Genomic DNA, 17634 nt, shown 5'->3' on the forward strand with positions numbered 1-17634 from the left:
AGCCCAATGGAAATAATCCCTCCCTGGACACATACAAGGAATTTTTCCAATATTGGGGGTGCTCAAGCACCCACAGAGTCGGCTCCAATGTAGTAGAGGACGGCAGAAAAAGACCTGCACGGTCCATCCAGTCTGCCCAACAAGATAAACTCATATGTGCTACTTTCTGTGTATACCTGACCTTGATTTGTATCTGCCATTTTCAGGGCTCAGAGCATCAGGGCCTTTTTTGAGAGGGTACATGGGGGTACTGAGTACCGGCACCTTTTCCATTGTCTGCTAAATTGACCCATGGTCCCCAAGTTTTAATGAAAGAGCTCAGGCTCTACCCATCAATTCTGCCTTGTCATAGATTCTGTGACTAGTTGCAGGGGGCCTGGCTATTGTGGGGCACATCCCTCAGTGATCACCCCATACGTGAAAGGTGGCCTGGCATTTGAGTACCGGCACCTTTTTCGCTAGAAAAAACACACTGCAAATCGTAGAAGTCTTCCCAGCACTAGCCCTGCCTCCCAACCACCAGCCCTGCCACCCAATCTCGGCTAAGCTTCTGAGGATCCATTCCTTCTGAACAGGATATGTTTATCCCACGCATGTTTGAATTCCGTTACCGTTTTCATCTCCACCACTCTCTCCGTGAAAAAATACTTCCTGACATTTTTCTTGAGTCTGCCCCCCTTCAATCTCATTTCATGTTCTCTAGTTCTACAGCCTTCCCATCTCCAGAAAAGGTTCGTTTGCGGATTAATACCTAACAGTGTAGGGGAAGTATAGGAAGGACACAGGGAGTCTAGGGATAGAGCAGGACCAATAGAACAATTTGTTGACTGTCTTATGCAACATGAAAATGGCAGGTCCCTAATTTTACTGTAATGATTAATTTTTATTATTTGTTTTACACAGATAACAAAATACCCTAAAGTACAACAACCAATCATTACAGTAAAATTTGCAATTGAAACAGTCCCCACTCCAAACGCAAGTGTAGACTCCTCTCTGCCAAGATACATATCACACAAAGCTGCCAAATGGGTCCCGATTTTTGAGAGGGCAATTTTAGTACACACCCCAGCCATGCCCACTCTGCCTCATGTCATCTTTTTCTTTTGATATCGGCATAGGAAAAAAAAAGATTTTAAATGCTCCCAGTTTTCAACCCAATTCATGTTTAATGTGGGATATAAATGATATAAATAAGTAAACAGAAACTCTGAATGTTGAGCACCAGATTCTCATAACATGATCTCTGTTTTAGAGGCCCTTTACCTTGAGAAAAAAAAATCTTTGCACAAATATAACAGTGCTAGGGTGTCCCTATAACCAGCCCCTCCAGATGTTACACTGATTACACTTTCTAACAAATTACTACTCTATGAAAAGTTATTCCCTTATTATACTTCCTCTGTGTACATCTGTATACTGAACAAGCCAGCAACGTTTGAAAATATAAGGCTCTATATCCTCTCATCCAGCAATTCCTCCCCACCCCAGCCCCCTCACTCCCATTCATCCCCTCATCCATTCCCATTGCCTCTCCCCCAAGGCCCACTTGACTCCGTCCCAGTAACAAAAAAAGTGTCCCAGTTAAATTCTTCTTACCTTGCAATCCCATGGTTGGACCACTATCAGTTGCACTGTGCTATTTCTTGGCTGGGTAAGGTTCAACGGCACGCCCGAAACCACGCCACATATAGTACGAGAGGATGTATTGACCCCGTGGCATTCTGGAATTCTATCTACGAGACTGTCTGGCCTGAGCCGGTGGACTCGGTAAACTTCATTCCTGCCTGGAATGAACAATGCAGGAACATTTTAGACACCATCTTCTCCTCCAACTGTTCACCCTCTAGTTTCCTTGCCTCTGATCTTCACCTCTCTGATCACCATCTTATAACTTTCACACTTAAATCTCCTCCCTTCCAGTCCCGTCCTATCTTATCTAATTTATCTAGGAATCTTCACGATATTGACCCTTCATCTCTATCCTCCCATGTTTCAAACCTCCTCTCTACTGTGGCACCATCCACGTCTGTCAACGAGGCTGTTTCTTTTTACAACAATACTCTATCCTCTGCCTTAGACACTCTTGCACCTTTGATGACCCGCCCTATAAGGCGTACAAAACCCCAGCCTTGGCTGACTTCTAATATCCGCTACCTACGTTCCTGTACCCGCTCCGCCAAACGCCTCTGGCGGAAATCTCGGGCCCTTGCTGATTTCTTACACTTTAAGTTCATGCTGACCTCCTTCCAATCTGCTCTTTTACGCGCCAAACAGGATTATTATATCCAACTGACCAACTCTCTTGGCTCTAACCCTTGACTTCTCTTCACCACATTGAACTCTCTCCTCAAGGTGCCCCCTCCCCCAACTCCCCCTTCATTATCTCCTCAGACCCTTGCTGAATTCTTTCATGACAAGGTTCAAAAGATAAACCTTGCATTCTCTACCTCGCAACCTCTCCCTCCATTAGTCCGTTCCCCTCTCTCTCCTTCCCCTCATTCCCTTTCCTCCTTTCCTGAAGTTACTATTGAGGAAACTACACTTCTCCTTTCTTCCTCAAAATGTACCACCTGTTCCTCTGATCCCATTCCCACACACCTTCTTAATGCCATCTCTCCTGCTCTTATTCCTTTTATCTGTCACATTCTCAACCTCTCACTTTCCACTGCGACTGTCCCTGCTGCCTTTAAACATGCTGTGGTCACACCTCTCCTTAAGAAGCCTTCACTCGACCCTACTTGTCCCTCTAATTACCGACCCATCTCCCTCCTTCCCTTTCTCTCCAAATTACTTGAGCGTGCTGTTCACCGCCGCTGCCTTGATTTTCTGTCCTCACATGCTATTCTTGACCCACTACAATCTGGTTTTCACCCTCTCCACTCAACCGAAACTGCGCTTACTAAAGTCTCCAATGACCTATTACTGGCTAAATCCAGAGGTCAATATTCCATCCTCATTCTTCTTGATCTTTCCGCTGCTTTTGACACTGTCGATCACAGCATACTCCTCGATACCCTGTCTTCACTTGGATTCCAGGGCTCTGTCCTTTCCTGGTTCTTGTCCTACCTCTCCCTCCGCACCTTCAGTGTTCACTCTGGTGGATCCTCTTCTACTTCTATCCCTCTGCCTGTCGGCATACCTCAGGGTTCTGTTCTTGGTCCCCTCCTCTTTTCTATCTACACTTCTTCCCTTGGCTCATTAATCTCATCCCATGGCTTTTCCTACCATCTCTATGCTGATGACTCCCAAATCTACCTTTCTACCCCTGATATCTCACCTTGCATCCAAACCAAAGTTTCAGCGTGCTTGTCTGACATTGCTATCTGGATGTCTCAACGCCACCTGAAATTAAACATGACCAAAACCGAGCTTCTAATTTTTCCCCCCAAACCCACCTCCCCACTACCCCCATTTTCTATTTCTGTTGATGGCTCTCTCATTCTCCCTGTCTCCTCAGCTTGAAACCTTGGGGTCATCTTTGACTCTTCTCTCTCCTTCGCTGATCATATCCAGCAGATCGCCAAGACCTGTCGTTTCTTTCTTTACAACATCCGTAAAATCTGCCCCTTTCTTTCCAAGCACTCTACCAAAACCCTCATCCACACCCTTGTCACCTCTCGTTTTAGACTACTGCAATCTGCTTCTTGCTGGCCTCCCACTTAGTCACCTCTCCCCTCTCCAATCGGTTCAAAACTCTGCTGCCCGTCTCGTCTTCCACCAGGGTCGCTTTACTCACACTACCCCTCTCCTCAAGTCGCTTCACTGGCTCCCTATCCGTTTTCGCATCCTGTTCAAACTTCTTCTACTAACCTATAAATGTACTCACTCTGCTGCTCCCCAGTATCTCTCCACACTCGTCCTTCCCTACACCCCTTCCCGTGCACTCTGCTCCATGGATAAATCCTTCTTATCTGTTCCCTTCTCCACTACTGCCAACTCCAGACTTCGCGCCTTCTGTCTCGCTGCACCTTACGCCTGGAATAAACTTCCTGAGCCCCTATGTCTTGCCCCATCCTTGGCCACCTTTAAATCTAGACTGAAAGCCCACCTCTTTAACATTGCTTTTGACTCGTAACCACTTGCCTCCACCTACCCTCCTCTCCTCCTTCCTGTACACATTAATTGATTTGATTACTTTATTTTTATTTTTTCTATTAGATTGTAAGCTCTTTGAGCAGGGACTGTCTTTCTTCTATGTTTGTGCAGCGCTGCGTACACCTTGTAGCGCTATAGAAATGCTAAATAGTAGTAGTAGTAGTAGTAGCATTGCTCCGATCAGAACTAAGACAGCAAAACGGCAAACCGTAGCGCCATGGTTTAACGATGGTCTCAAGGAACTCAAGACCATTACGCAAAGGCTAGAAAGAGCGTGGCGAAAAAGAAAGGATGATCAGTACTACCTTGCATGGAAGCAGTCTCACAGGAAATACAAGAACGCTATTAGGCAATCTAGAAAGGACTTTTACAAATCCAAAATTGGCCCGGATTATGCAAACCTGAGACAACTCTACTTTTACGTCCACAAACTGACTGATACCGCACCCATTACAATTAGTAGTATAGGTGCCCCAACTGCAGTAGATCTGGTGAACTATTTTAAAGACAAAGTCATAAAGTTGCAGTGCTCTCTGCCACAGAACAATGGCCCAGATGCACTAAACCTTAACGACCCTTTTAACGACCCTTTACCGACCCTTAACGAACTGTATCATGCATCAAAGGCTATTTTCCGAGGAAGCTAGCAGCTAACGAAAACAGAATGCAAACGAGAAGTTACCATTGAAATGTGGACAATTCGGAATGCACTAACCATACCAACGATTACAATGAATCGTCTACCGTCTGAAATTTAACGTGAGCTCAGACCTGTCATTAAGGCCTGAGCTGTCATCTCCCCGATGGCCCCTACACCATAAAAATAATGTTTAAAAAGAAAAGTGAGCTCCCTGCTTCCCTCTGCCTAAAATAAAAATGAAACTAACATCAAAAAAGGATCGGGAGGGGGCAAAGGCGCTCATCAGGAGCGTCCTGCATGGACAGCCTTGCCCCCCCCCCCCCGCCCGAGGTCACCACTGCTCCCCGGTTCCCCCTGCATTATAAATAAAAAATCAAAACACAAATCATAACTTTAGCAGCCCCAGCCACCCCTCCCTTCCTCTCTACTTTTCTTCCCACAGCTCCGCCTCCCGAATCCTCCGCCCTGTGCCCCGCCCCCTCTGCCCCCTCCTGGGGTCGTCACTGCCATTCCCCCCCTCCACCGGGCCCCCTTTGTACCGGGCCCGTGCAGCGCCTCTCACCTCTGTGTGAAGGCACTGCACGAGCAAGAAGAACAGCTCAGCTGATGCCTTCGCCCAGTCTTCGTTCGCGTCTCTCTCCTCCTGGGCCCGCCCCCGTCTGACATAAGTAACCTACGTAGGTTACTTACGTCAGACGGGGGTGGGCCCAGGAGGAGAGAGACGCAAACGAAGACTGGGCGAAGGCATCAGCTGAGCTGTTCTTCTTGCTCGTGCAGCGCCTTCACACAGAGGTGAGAGGCGCTGCACGGGCCCAGTAGGAGGGGGGCCCGGTGGAGGGGGGGAATGGCAGCGACGACCCCAGGAGGGGGCAGAGGGGGCTGGGCACAGGGCGGAGGATTCGGGAGGTGGGGCTGGGAAAGAGAGGAAGGGAGGGGGGCCGGGGCAGCCTTAAAAGTTTTGATTTTTATTTTGGTTTTGAAGTAGGGGAAGCAGGGAGCAGCGGCGAACTCGGGTGGGGCAGGGGTGGGGCAGGGGTGGGGGGCAAGGCCGTCCGTGAAGGACACTCCTGATGAGTGCCTTTGCCCCCTCCCGATCCATGCAACGTGTTTGTGTTTTGGTTTTTTTGGGGGTACTTTTGACATTTGTGGCATGCGCAGAGCAGCCAGCATAACGCTTGGCTGCTCTGTGCATGCATTAGGGGCCGATTACCGATGGGGATTACACAGGTTTGATGCATTGTACTTTACAGTACCGCACCGAACATGTGCAACTTTTTTTTTGGTGCATCCTTCGTTTTTTTAAATTCTTTAGGGACTTTAACGTTTTAGATTTTTTAACATTTGGTTGATGCATCTGGCCCAATGTCGGAATAAGTGATTTTCTCAGCGGCCTAGACCCTAGCCTGGGGGAGTATCCAGCCGATCGCACATTTTCACTCTTTACACCTCTTACAGCTGACTCTGTTAAACGGGAACTGCACAGATTTTCCAGTAAATATTGCAAATTGGATATTTGCCCAAACTACCTACTTAAATGTGGTCCTCCCTGCTTCATCTCTGATCTGACGCAGCATCTTAACTTTATGCTTAGTAGCGGTATCTTCCCTGAAGCCTCTGGAAACATTCTCCTCACCCCCATCCCAAAAGACGCCAAGAAAAGTAGCAAGGAAATCACCAACTACCGGCCAATCGCATCGATCCCGTTGTTTGTGAAATTGATGGAGAGCATGGTGCATAAGCAACTCAATGAGTACCTGGCAAAGTTCCATATTTTCCATGAATCGCAGTCAGGTTTCCGCCCTCTCCATAGTACAGAAACGGTGCTCGTCACGCTACTCTCAAACTTCAGGCGGCAGATAGCTGTCGGGAAAAGCATTCTATTGCTGCAATTTGACGCCAAGTGCCTTCGACATGGTGAACCACACTATTCTACTGCAGCTCCTTGATTATTTCGGGACCAGTGGCAATGTACTGAATTGGTTGAAGGGCTTCCTGACCACCAGAACCTACCGAGTCATCGCCGGAGGAAGTTTATCACCTTCTTGGCCAGCTGTCTGTGGTGTACCACAGGGTTCGCCACTTTCTCCTACACTGTTTAACTTGATGCTCATTCCTCTAGCTGCAGCTCTTTCTAAACTTGGTCTCCAACCATTCATTTATGCGGATGGCATCACCATCTACGTTCCTTTCAAAAAAGACTTAGCTGAAATAGCTGCCAACATCAGCATTGGGTTACAAACTGTACGTGCCTGGGCGAATTCCTTTAAATTGAAGCTCAACACAGAGAAAACTCATTGCCTTCTACTCACATCACCTTACAACAAGTACAATCCTACCACCTTCACTGCACCTAGGCTTGACCTGCCAATCTCTAAGTCTCTGAAAATTCTAGGAGTAATACTTGACAGAAATCTAACTCTAGTTGATCACACTAATGCAGCCGTGAAAAAAAGCATTCTTCTCTGTTTGGAAACTGACGCGTATAAAACCTTTCTTCCCTAGAGAAGTGTTTTTGCAATTTAGTGCGGTCTCTTGTTTTGAGTCATCTTGATTACTGCAATGGTGTCTATGCAGGGTGCATGGAACTGCTTCTTAAAAAATTACAGACTGCCCAAAATACCGCTGCAAGATTGATCTACGGTAAATCGAAGTTCGTCAGCTCCAGGCCACTACGAGAAAAACTGCACTGGCTACCTGTCAAGGAACGTATAACATTAAAAATTTGTGCCCTGGTGCACAAAATCCTACACGGCGAAGTTCCAGCTTATATGGATAATCTTATCCTCTTGCCACCAAGGAACTTGAGTAAATCTTCATGATCCTATTTACATCTCCACTACCCCTAGTGCAATGGCCTCAAGTATAAAACCAGCCATGCATCTACCTTTCCCTACATCAGTGCACGTTTGTGGAATGGTTTACCAAACTCAGTAAAAGCTACCTCCGAACAACAGGCTTTCAGAATCTCCCTGAAGACCGCTTTATTCAGGACAGCTTACATTGCAGCTCCGCACTGCCTTAATGTTTTCTGACCCATTATGTTATGCGACCATACTGCATTCCTTACCTCCTCTCTCACTTCCTCTGTCTCTCTCCACCAACTACCTCGCCCTTAATGTGTCTGTTTCTCTATTACTAGATTGAAGTGTCCTTTTATACTGCTGTTAGCCTTTTGAACTAATGTAAGCCACATTGAGCCTGCCCATGGGCGGGAAAGTGTGGGATATTGTAAACCTCTCCCCCACTTCTAGGTTAGGTTGCAAATGTAGTCTGGACCAGGTAGTATCGCCCAGAAGTGAAGAAGAGATACAAATAAAACTCTCAAGATGGAATTGATTTAAGGGTTTTTTTTTATTCAAACCATTAACTTTGTTAACACAATTGATTTCAACTCACAACACAACAGTAACTTTTATCATTTGTTTCTACACAGGTCCCTCTATCAACTAAAAGATGCCACTAACATCAGATAAGTATCAGTTCAATTTTCCTAACTTATGATTTCAACATGCATGCAATAGAAAGTACTGTTTGGAGTGTGTCTCTTATCAAGAATTGATTCTTTGTTTTATTTTTCTTTACAGGTCCTTCTTCAGGCGGGTCCAAGGTAAGTATAAACTCGACAGTACTGTAATAATCTCCATTCTTTTTAACGTTAATGATGTTCAAAAGGATACTTTTGTTAGGTTTTATTCTGTTAGTTTTTCTTCTTTCTTCTCTTTGCAAACGGTGGATACCTTAGACGTGATGTCGCGATGATCCCTGGCCAGGGAACAGGAACCAGGAACTGGAACACCTACTACACTATGCTTAAACAAATCAAAAGAAGGCAAACCCTACCATTCACTTGACACGACACCAAACATCAATGATACCCCCAGTTTCAGTACTTTCTTCCCTGGCTTTTCCCAATACAAAAAAAAATGGATAATTATTTATCCCTATGCTATCCCTCCCACAATCAGTATCTCTGAGTAACAGTGTGAGACAATATTTTCATACCTCAAATTACAGTGAGTATGAAATGCTTTTAAAGTTGCTTCGCAACTCACATATATCCCAATACCAGATAAAGTGAATTTCAAGGATACTTATACATACATACAGTATATTTATAAATATACCATGGTGTCACTCCAAATTCAATGTATTTCCTCTAGTACATATATATTAATTATATATATATTCAACTATAACACTGTGTGCACGGGTACTGCTTCAAGAGACGCCTCAGAAGATAAGTTTCCTCTTTACTGCCTTTCAGGAAGCCATAACTTGAAATACATTGAAGATGCCTCTCAATCAGCACTTCATTTACCATATTATTTATTTTTGTTACATTTGTACCCCGCGCTTTCCCACTCATGGCAGGCTCAATGCGGCTTACATGGGGCAATGGAGGGTTAAGTGACTTGCCCAGAGTCACAAGGAGCTGCCTGTGCCTGAAGTGGGAATCGAACTCAGTTCCTCAGTTCCACCACCCTAACCACTAGGCCACTCCTCCACTGCTGCTACTATTTCAGATTCTACATGGAATGTTGCTATTCCACTAGAAGTCGGCCCTTGCAGATCACCAATGTGGCCACGCAGGCTTCTGCTTGTCTGACGTCAGACTCACAGAAACAGAAGCCTGCGCAGCCTTCTACATGGAATGTTGCTAGTGGAATAGCAACATTCCATGTAGAATCTCCAATAGTAGCAACATTCCATGTAGAAGTCGGCCCTTGCAGATCACCAATGTGGCCGCGCAGGCTTCTACATGGAATGTTACTACATGGAATAGCAACATTCCATGTAGAATCTCCAATAGTAGCAACATTCCATGTAGAATCTCCAATAGTAGCAACATTCCATGTAGAAGTCGGCCCTTGCAGATCACCAATGTGGCCGCGCAGGCTTCTACATGGAATGTTACTACATGGAATAGCAACATTCCATGTAGAATCTCCAATAGTAGCAACATTCCATGTAGAAGTCGGCCCTTGCAGATCACCAATGTGGCCGCGCAGGCTTCTACATGGAATGTTACTACATGGAATAGCAACATTCCATGTAGAATCTCCAATAGTAGCAACATTCCATGTAGAATCTCCAATAGTAGCAACATTCCATGTAGAAGTCGGCCCTTGCAGATCACCAATGTGGCCGCGCAGGCTTCTACATGGAATGTTACTACATGGAATAGCAACATTCCATGTAGAATCTCCAATAGTAGCAACATTCCATGTAGAATCTCCAATAGTAGCAACATTCCATATAGAATCTCCAATAGTATCTATTTTATTTTTCTTACATTTGTACCCCGCGCTTTCCCACTCATGGCAGGCTCAATGCGGCTTACATGGGGCAATGGAGGGTTAAGTGACTTGCCCAGAGTCACAAGGAGCTGCCTGTGCCTGAAGTGGGAATCGAACTCAGTTCCTCAGGACCAAAGTCCACCACCCTAACCACTAGGCCACTCCTCCACTGTTGCTACTATTTAAGATTCTACATGGAATGTTGCTATTCCACTAGCAACATTCCATGTAGAAGTCGGCCCTTGCAGATCACCAACGTGGCCGCGCAGGCTTCTACATGGAATGTTGCTAGTGGAATAGCAACATTCCATGTAGAATCTCCAATAGTAGCAACATTCCATGTAGAAGTCGGCCCTTGCAGATCACCAATGTGGCCGCGCAGGCTTCTACATGGAATGTTACTACATGGAATAGCAACATTCCATGTAGAATCTCCAATAGTAGCAACATTCCATGCAGAATCTCCAATAGTAGCAACATTCCATGTAGAATCTCCAATAGTATCTATTTTATTTTTGTTACATTTGTACCCCACGCTTTCCCACTCATGGCAGGCTCAATGCGGCTTACCTGGGGCAATGGAGGGTTAAGTGACTTGGCCAGAGTCACAAGGAGCTGCCTGTGCCTGAAGTGGGAATCAAACTCAGTTCCCCAGGACCAAAGTCCACCACCCTAACCAATCTCCGAACTGCCTCTACAGTCGGCTTAATATACTATTCCAACCTAAAGTAATAAGCTACTTTATTCCTAGTGACAAGCGGCTATCAGACCACCCCCTCAAAGCCTTCTACACCGCGACAGGCTTCTTGTTAACTGTTCTCAATCATACAACTCCTAAGCGCTCTAAATCCACTTTTACAAAGGATTCATCGCCACCGCTGATCTCAGACTCAAAATACGGGTCTGCTCAGCCTTAAGCTTAGCTCCCAACTGACCAGCAAGCCGTTGCCAAGGCAACCAGTTGCTCAGCTACTGTCCCAGAGTGATGTCACTTTAGAACCTGTATTTCTTTTTCCTGGAGGAGCCCAGTCAAGATTATTTCAACCCCTAGGGTTACAATATAAATGCCTAAATTAATAAATAAATAAATGTAATCACAGTGCACTGTCTGTGGCTTGTGCTGGTGTCACAGGGGGCTCTCTCTCAGCCAGGCTCCAGCTAAAGTTTATCTTGTTGGGCAGACTGGATGGACCGTACAGGTCTTTTTCTGCCGTCACCTACTATGTTATGTTATGTATGTTACCTTGATTCCATCCTGTGCTGTCTTGGGGCTTGCTAACTTCCCAGCTCAGACAGCCCTCGTGCCATGCTGGTGTGTGCAGTGAGTGCCTGTACTGGAGCCTCCGGGCTTTCCTTCTTACCCTGAAGCCTCCCAAGCGTGAAGGCCTGTGTGTCTTGTGTGACTGGGGTGTGGGGGCCCGAGGCGCAGAGGCAGCTCCTGCATTTTCAGAGCCAGAGTTGGAGCAGCACAGTTGAGGTCTTGGTGACAAACGTTAGCAGCTGCTTGCTTCTTGCTTAATTCAAAGATGACGACAGACCCTCACCCATTTCTCTGCTTGCCGCTCGGGGTGGAGAGTGGGGGACAGTTCAGCTGAGAGCTCCTGCAGCGCTTTGGAGCCAGACGGAGAGGCGCAGCAGAGATCACAGTGACAAACAAGTCTCAGCATGCTTGCTTAAAGTACTGCGAGGACCCTCACTTTTTCTCTGCTCACCGCTTGGGGTGGGGGGGGGGGGAGAGGTAGCTCTTATTAAGAGTCAAACTCAGCAGAGTGGCAGCAGGTGGTGTGGTCATGGTGTGAAAAAGGCAGCGCTCAGATTGCTGCAAACAATCTGTCTCTTCCTTTGCCCACTGCTCAGTGTGCAGTGCACGAGGCAGCATGTTGATGTCAACACGCACGCCCCCACAGTGCTGGCACATAAGTTATGGACCTGCACTGAGAATCATGTTGCTAATTGGAGTCGCTGAGTGGCAGGGGCGTAGCTAGGTGGGGCCACAGGGGCATGTCTCCCCCCAGATTTAGTCCGAGTCCCTGGTTTTGCTGGCGTTGGTCCCCAAGCCCCGACAGCTGAAGCCTTTTTCAGCGCCCGTCTCCGGCACGCCGTGTTCGCTGATCTGTGCTGCTTTCTTGAGTCCAGACGTCCTGCACGTTTCTTTAAGTGAAACTGAGCATGCTCAGTTTCAAAGGAACGTGCAGGCGTGCCGTGTTCAGGAAAATAAGTGTCAATGAAGTGATGGAAATGCTCCTTGATGCCAATAACAATGGATGAATCAGTTGCAGTAACAGTAAGATGCTTGAACAACTGGGCACATGAAGGAAGGACATTGCAGATCAGCTCGTCTCGTCTTGTCTTCCGCCAGGGTCGCTTTACTCATACTACCCCTCTCCTCAAGTCACTTCACTGGCTCCCTATCCGTTTTCGCATCCTGTTCAAACTTCTTCTACTAACCTATAAATGTACTCACTCTGCTGCTCCCCAGTATCTCTCCACACTCGTCCTTCCCTACACCCCTTCCCGTGCACTCCGCTCCATGGATAAATCCTTCTTATCTGTTCCCTTCTCCACTACTGCCAACTCCAGACTTCGCGCCTTCTGTCTCACTGCACCCTACGCCTGGAATAAACTTCCTGAGCCCCTACATCTTGCCCCATCCTTGGCCACCTTTAAATCTAGACTGAAAGCCCACCTCTTTAACATTGCTTTTGACTCGTAACCACTCGCCTCCACCTACCCTCCTCTCCTCCTTCCTGTACACATTAATTGATTTGATTACTTTATTTTTGTGTATTAGATTGTAAGCTCTTTGAGCAGGGACTTTCTTCTATGTTTGTGCAGCGCTGCGTACGCCTTGTAGCGCTATAGAAATGCTAAATAGTAGTAGTAGTAGTAGTGATGATCTGTGCTTTCTTCCTCCTGATGTACCTTGTGGCAGTGGAGGGTTGGAAGTGGCGGGGAGTAGCGGCAGGGGGAGGCAGGCTAAAATGTGCCCCCCCACACTTTGGGCTCTGGATCCCCCTCCCGCCGAGGTCTAGCTATGCCTCTGCTCATTGGGAGACTGATTTTGGTAAGAGTTTGTGAGTCTCCCGCCGAAAGCAGGAGACTTGGCAGGTCTGATATCACCATTGTTCAAAGTACTTAAGTACAAATAAATGTATATTTTAGTACTTAAGTAAAAGCAGAGTGAAGAACACATTAAAAATGTAATTAAGTGAAAGTAAAAAAATTATTACCTATTATAATACTTTTGAGCAAAAAGTAAAAGTACAACTACAGTAGATGAAACTATGAACGTTTTTATCCCAACAGCTTTATTGCTCTACAATTCAATACACTTTGCTTTTAGTAAAACTAAATTTTGAAAATGACAGTCATTCCTACAAGTGTGCTTTTGCATAATTAATCCAGCACAGCTTTGCTGCCTGATACAAAAATATCAAAGAGTATTGTGACTCCAATTAGCAGCATGATTCTCAGTGCAGTGCAGGTCCATAACGTATGGATTACTGAGACCAAGTCAGCACGGCTTTTGTGTGGGGAAATCTTGCCTGACCAATTTACTTCAATTCTTTGAAGGAGTAAACAAACATGTGGACAAAGGGGAACCGGTTGATATTGTGTATCTGGATTTTCAAAAGGCGTTTGACAAGGTACCTCATGAAAGGCTACAGAGGAAATTGGAGGGTCATGGGATAGGAGGAAATGTCCTATTTTGGATTCAAAACTGGTTGAAGGATAGGAAACAGAGAGTGGGGTTAAATGGTCAGTATTCACAATGGAGAAGGGTAGTTAGTGGGGTTCCTCAGGGGTCTGTGCTAGGACCGCTGCTTTTTAATATATTTATAAATGATTTAGAGATGGGAGTAACTAGCGAGGTAATTAAATTTGCTGATGACACAAAGTTATTCAAAGTCATTAAATCACGACAGGATTGTGAAAAATTACGAGACTGGGCGTCTAAATGGCAGATGACGTTTAATGTGAGCAAGTGCAAGGTGATGCATGTGGGAAAAAAGAACCTGAATTATAGCTACATCATGCAAGGTTCCACGTTAGGAGTTACGGACCAAGAAAGGGATCTGGGTGTCGTCGTCGATAACACACTGAAACCTTCTGCTCAGTGTGCTGCTGCGGCTAAGAAAGTGAATAGAATGTTGGGTATTATTAGGAAAGGTATGGAAAACAGGTGTGAGGATGTTATAATGCCATTGTATCGCTCCATGGTGCGACCGCACCTTGAGTATTGTGTTCAATTCTGGTCGCCGCATCTCAAGAAAGATTTAGAAGAATTGGAAAAGGTGCAGCGAAGGGCGACTAAAATGACAGCGGGGATGGGACGACCTCCCTATGAAGAAAGACTAAGGAGGCTAGGGCTTTTCAGCTTGGAGAAGAGACGGCTGAGGGGAGACATGATAGAGGTATATAAAATAATGAGTGGAGTGGAACAGGTGGATGTGAAGCGTCTGTTCACGCTTTCCAAAAATACTAGGACTAGGGGGCATGCGATGAAACTACAGTGTAGTAAATTTAAAACAAATTGGAGAAAATGTTTCTTCACCCAACACATAATTAAACTCTGGAATTCGTTGCCGGAGAACGTGGTGAAGGCGGTTAGCTTACCAGAGTTTAAAAAGGGGCTAGACGGTTTCCTAAAGGACAAGTCTATAAACCACTACTAAATGGACTTGGGAAAAATCCACAATTCCAGAAATAACATGTATAGAATGTTTGTACGTTTGGGAAGCTTGCCAGGTGCCCTTGGCCTGGATTGGCCGTTGTCGTGGACAGGATGCTGGGCTCGATGGACCCTTGGTCTTTTCCCAGTATGGCATTACTTATGTACTTAAGTTACACGTTGAAGTGAAGGGGGCTGAAGCATCACCTAATGTCTAGAGCTTCTTTAACATGGGTGCCCTTTGACAAATCAGCGGTAAGGCTACCATGCGTGTAGCGTGCATGAAATCGACACTACTGCCCGGTCAGTGTACCCACCTGGTGGAAATGTCAAATTTGGCGTGCATGCTTCTCCAAATATTCTGCCCATGAAGCTTTGCAAGCTCCCGCAAGCCATGGGCTTTGAAAGCAGAAAAGAGTACGTTCCTCACTTTAACACTGTGGAAAACCAAAACTAAGTGGGGGGAAATACCACGGCACTGAGAGCACGATGCCTGATGAGAAAGAAGCTTTCACACACTGATATGGTGAGAACAAGCATAAGACGTCTGATTTAAAAAAAGAACTTGCCTTCTGTGGTAAGCAGGATGTCTATATTTTACAAAAAGCCTGTGTTCTGTACAGATAGGCAATTATGAAAATGATGGAGAAAGCTGTGGAGGTAGACGCAGAAGAAATACTGGGGGGTGGGGCGGAGACCCTAAAGAATTGTACAGACCCGTTCCAATACATCACACATTCCCTTCCGTGTGTATGGCCATGTTCAGGCTCATATGTCTAAAAAACGAAAACCATAGCTCTGCCGGCCATCAAGGATTATCATCGGCAGACCAAACGATATTCAACCGCCAGTGTCCGTTGGCTGATGTATACCGAGAACAAAAAACACATACAAATCAGGCACCCTCTAAAGGGTGGATGGCTACTTTCTCGACAGGTATGCCTTTGTTAATGGTGAGCGTACTGCCTTTGAATTTAATGGCTGCTTTTACCACGGCTGTACAGCCTGCTACGATTCTAAAAAAACAGAACCCTTTGATGGGCGCCACCTTCGGGTTTCACTGTATGTAAGTGGTATGCTACAGCAGCTGAACTCCTTTTGCCAGAGAAAGGGGGGGGGGGCTTATTTCTTTGGAACCCCTGGTCCAATTTGCTCATTTTTGAACTCAAAAGTCTTTTTACCGTTTTTTTCCAAATGTCAAGTTTCATCCCATTCTGTTAAATTTTGCATGTTACAGAAGCTGGAATGCCTGATTCCCACAGAAATACGGTGATGCATTTTGTCAGGGTGGGGGCAAGGAATAGGCTTTTTTTTTTCTCTGGAACCCCTGGTTCAATTAACCTATTTTCAAACTGGATATGTCTTCTTACCAATTTTTCCCCACATGCTTAGTTTCATCCCATTTTGTTAAAATTTTGTATGCTACAGAAGCTGAAACTCCAACTCCCACAGCTCAAGCTTTTGCAACATAAAACTAAAATAAAAGTGAAACAGGAAGTAGAAAATAACTAATCTAATTTGGGTATTTATACTCCACTTTACCTATATGGCTCAAGGTGGATCCCATAGCTAGGTATCCCGTTCACTGGATAAATCTTTCTTATCTGCACCACTAACTCCAGACTCTGTTCCTTTTATCTTGCTGCACCATATGCCTGGAAAAGACCTCCTGAGCCAGTACGTCAAGCTCCATTCTCTGGCCATCTTCAAATCTAGGCTAAAAGCCCACCTTTTTGATGCTGCTTTTAACTCCTAACCCTTACTCACTTGTTCAGTACCCATGTTTTTCATTCCCACCTTAGTAATTCCCTTCTCTCTTATTTGTCCTGTTTGTCTGGCCTAATTAGATTGTAAGCTCTTTCGAGCAGAGACTGTCTCTTCATGTTCAACTGTACAGTACTGCATATGTCTAGTAGCGCAACAGAAATGATAAGTAGTAGTAGTAAGAAATAAGTTCTGGAGGCACCCCAGCCAGTCAGTTTTTTTCAGGATAACCACAATGAATGTTCATTAATTACAAATACGGGCTGTCTACTCTATAATTAGTCTTCATCCATGTTAATACTGCTATAATGTAACTACATTCTTACTTACTCAATTTTTCTTTATTCACATATCAAAGTTGTACACATTATAAAACCATACATACATTTGTTTAAACTATACAATCAAAACTATTTTCTATGTTGAAATGGTTACTATGACCGCCCTCATTAGCTAAACATTCAGATCGTACATAATAATGTAAAATACTTCAATCCACTGAGCTTAGTGATATTAACTTTGCTTTAAACCTGCAGACGGTCCCATCTTCAATTCTCAACAACCGAATGTTGAAATGATTACTGTGACTGCCCTCATTAACTAAACATTCAGATTGTATATAGTGATGATATAAAGTACTTCAATCCACTTATCGTAGTGTTGTTTTGTGATATTAATTTTAAATTGCTGACGGTCCTTCACCCTTAACTACACTGGCTACCGGTACCTTACAGGGCTAAATTTAAAACTATGTTTGATTTTCAAGGTCCTCAGACAAAATGGGTCAGAGCACTTAAAGAATAAGTTAACCCTTTACACACCTTTGAGACCTCTAAGATCCTCTTAGGGATCATTACTATATGTCCTCTCGTCAAAAGAAATTGTACAATGTGATACCCGCCAGCGAGCCTTCTCAGGAGTAGCCCCCACGCTCTGGATTTTACTCCCATAGGGGCTACATGTAACTCGAGACTACCTGTACTTCAGGAAGCAGGTGAAAGCCTGGCTCTTCCCCAAGCCTTTAATACGCAGGATGACTGACTGTACACCCATTCTGCATCTGGACTAGTTTGCTATACACACTGTAACTTAGACCAGTTCCTTATACCTTGATTAACTGTACAAAAAACTTGCCTTTAAGTTTAGCCACCTATTTATTTATC

This window comes from Microcaecilia unicolor, chromosome 1 (assembly GCF_901765095.1).
Source record: "Microcaecilia unicolor chromosome 1, aMicUni1.1, whole genome shotgun sequence".
Lineage (NCBI taxonomy): Eukaryota > Metazoa > Chordata > Amphibia > Gymnophiona > Siphonopidae > Microcaecilia > Microcaecilia unicolor.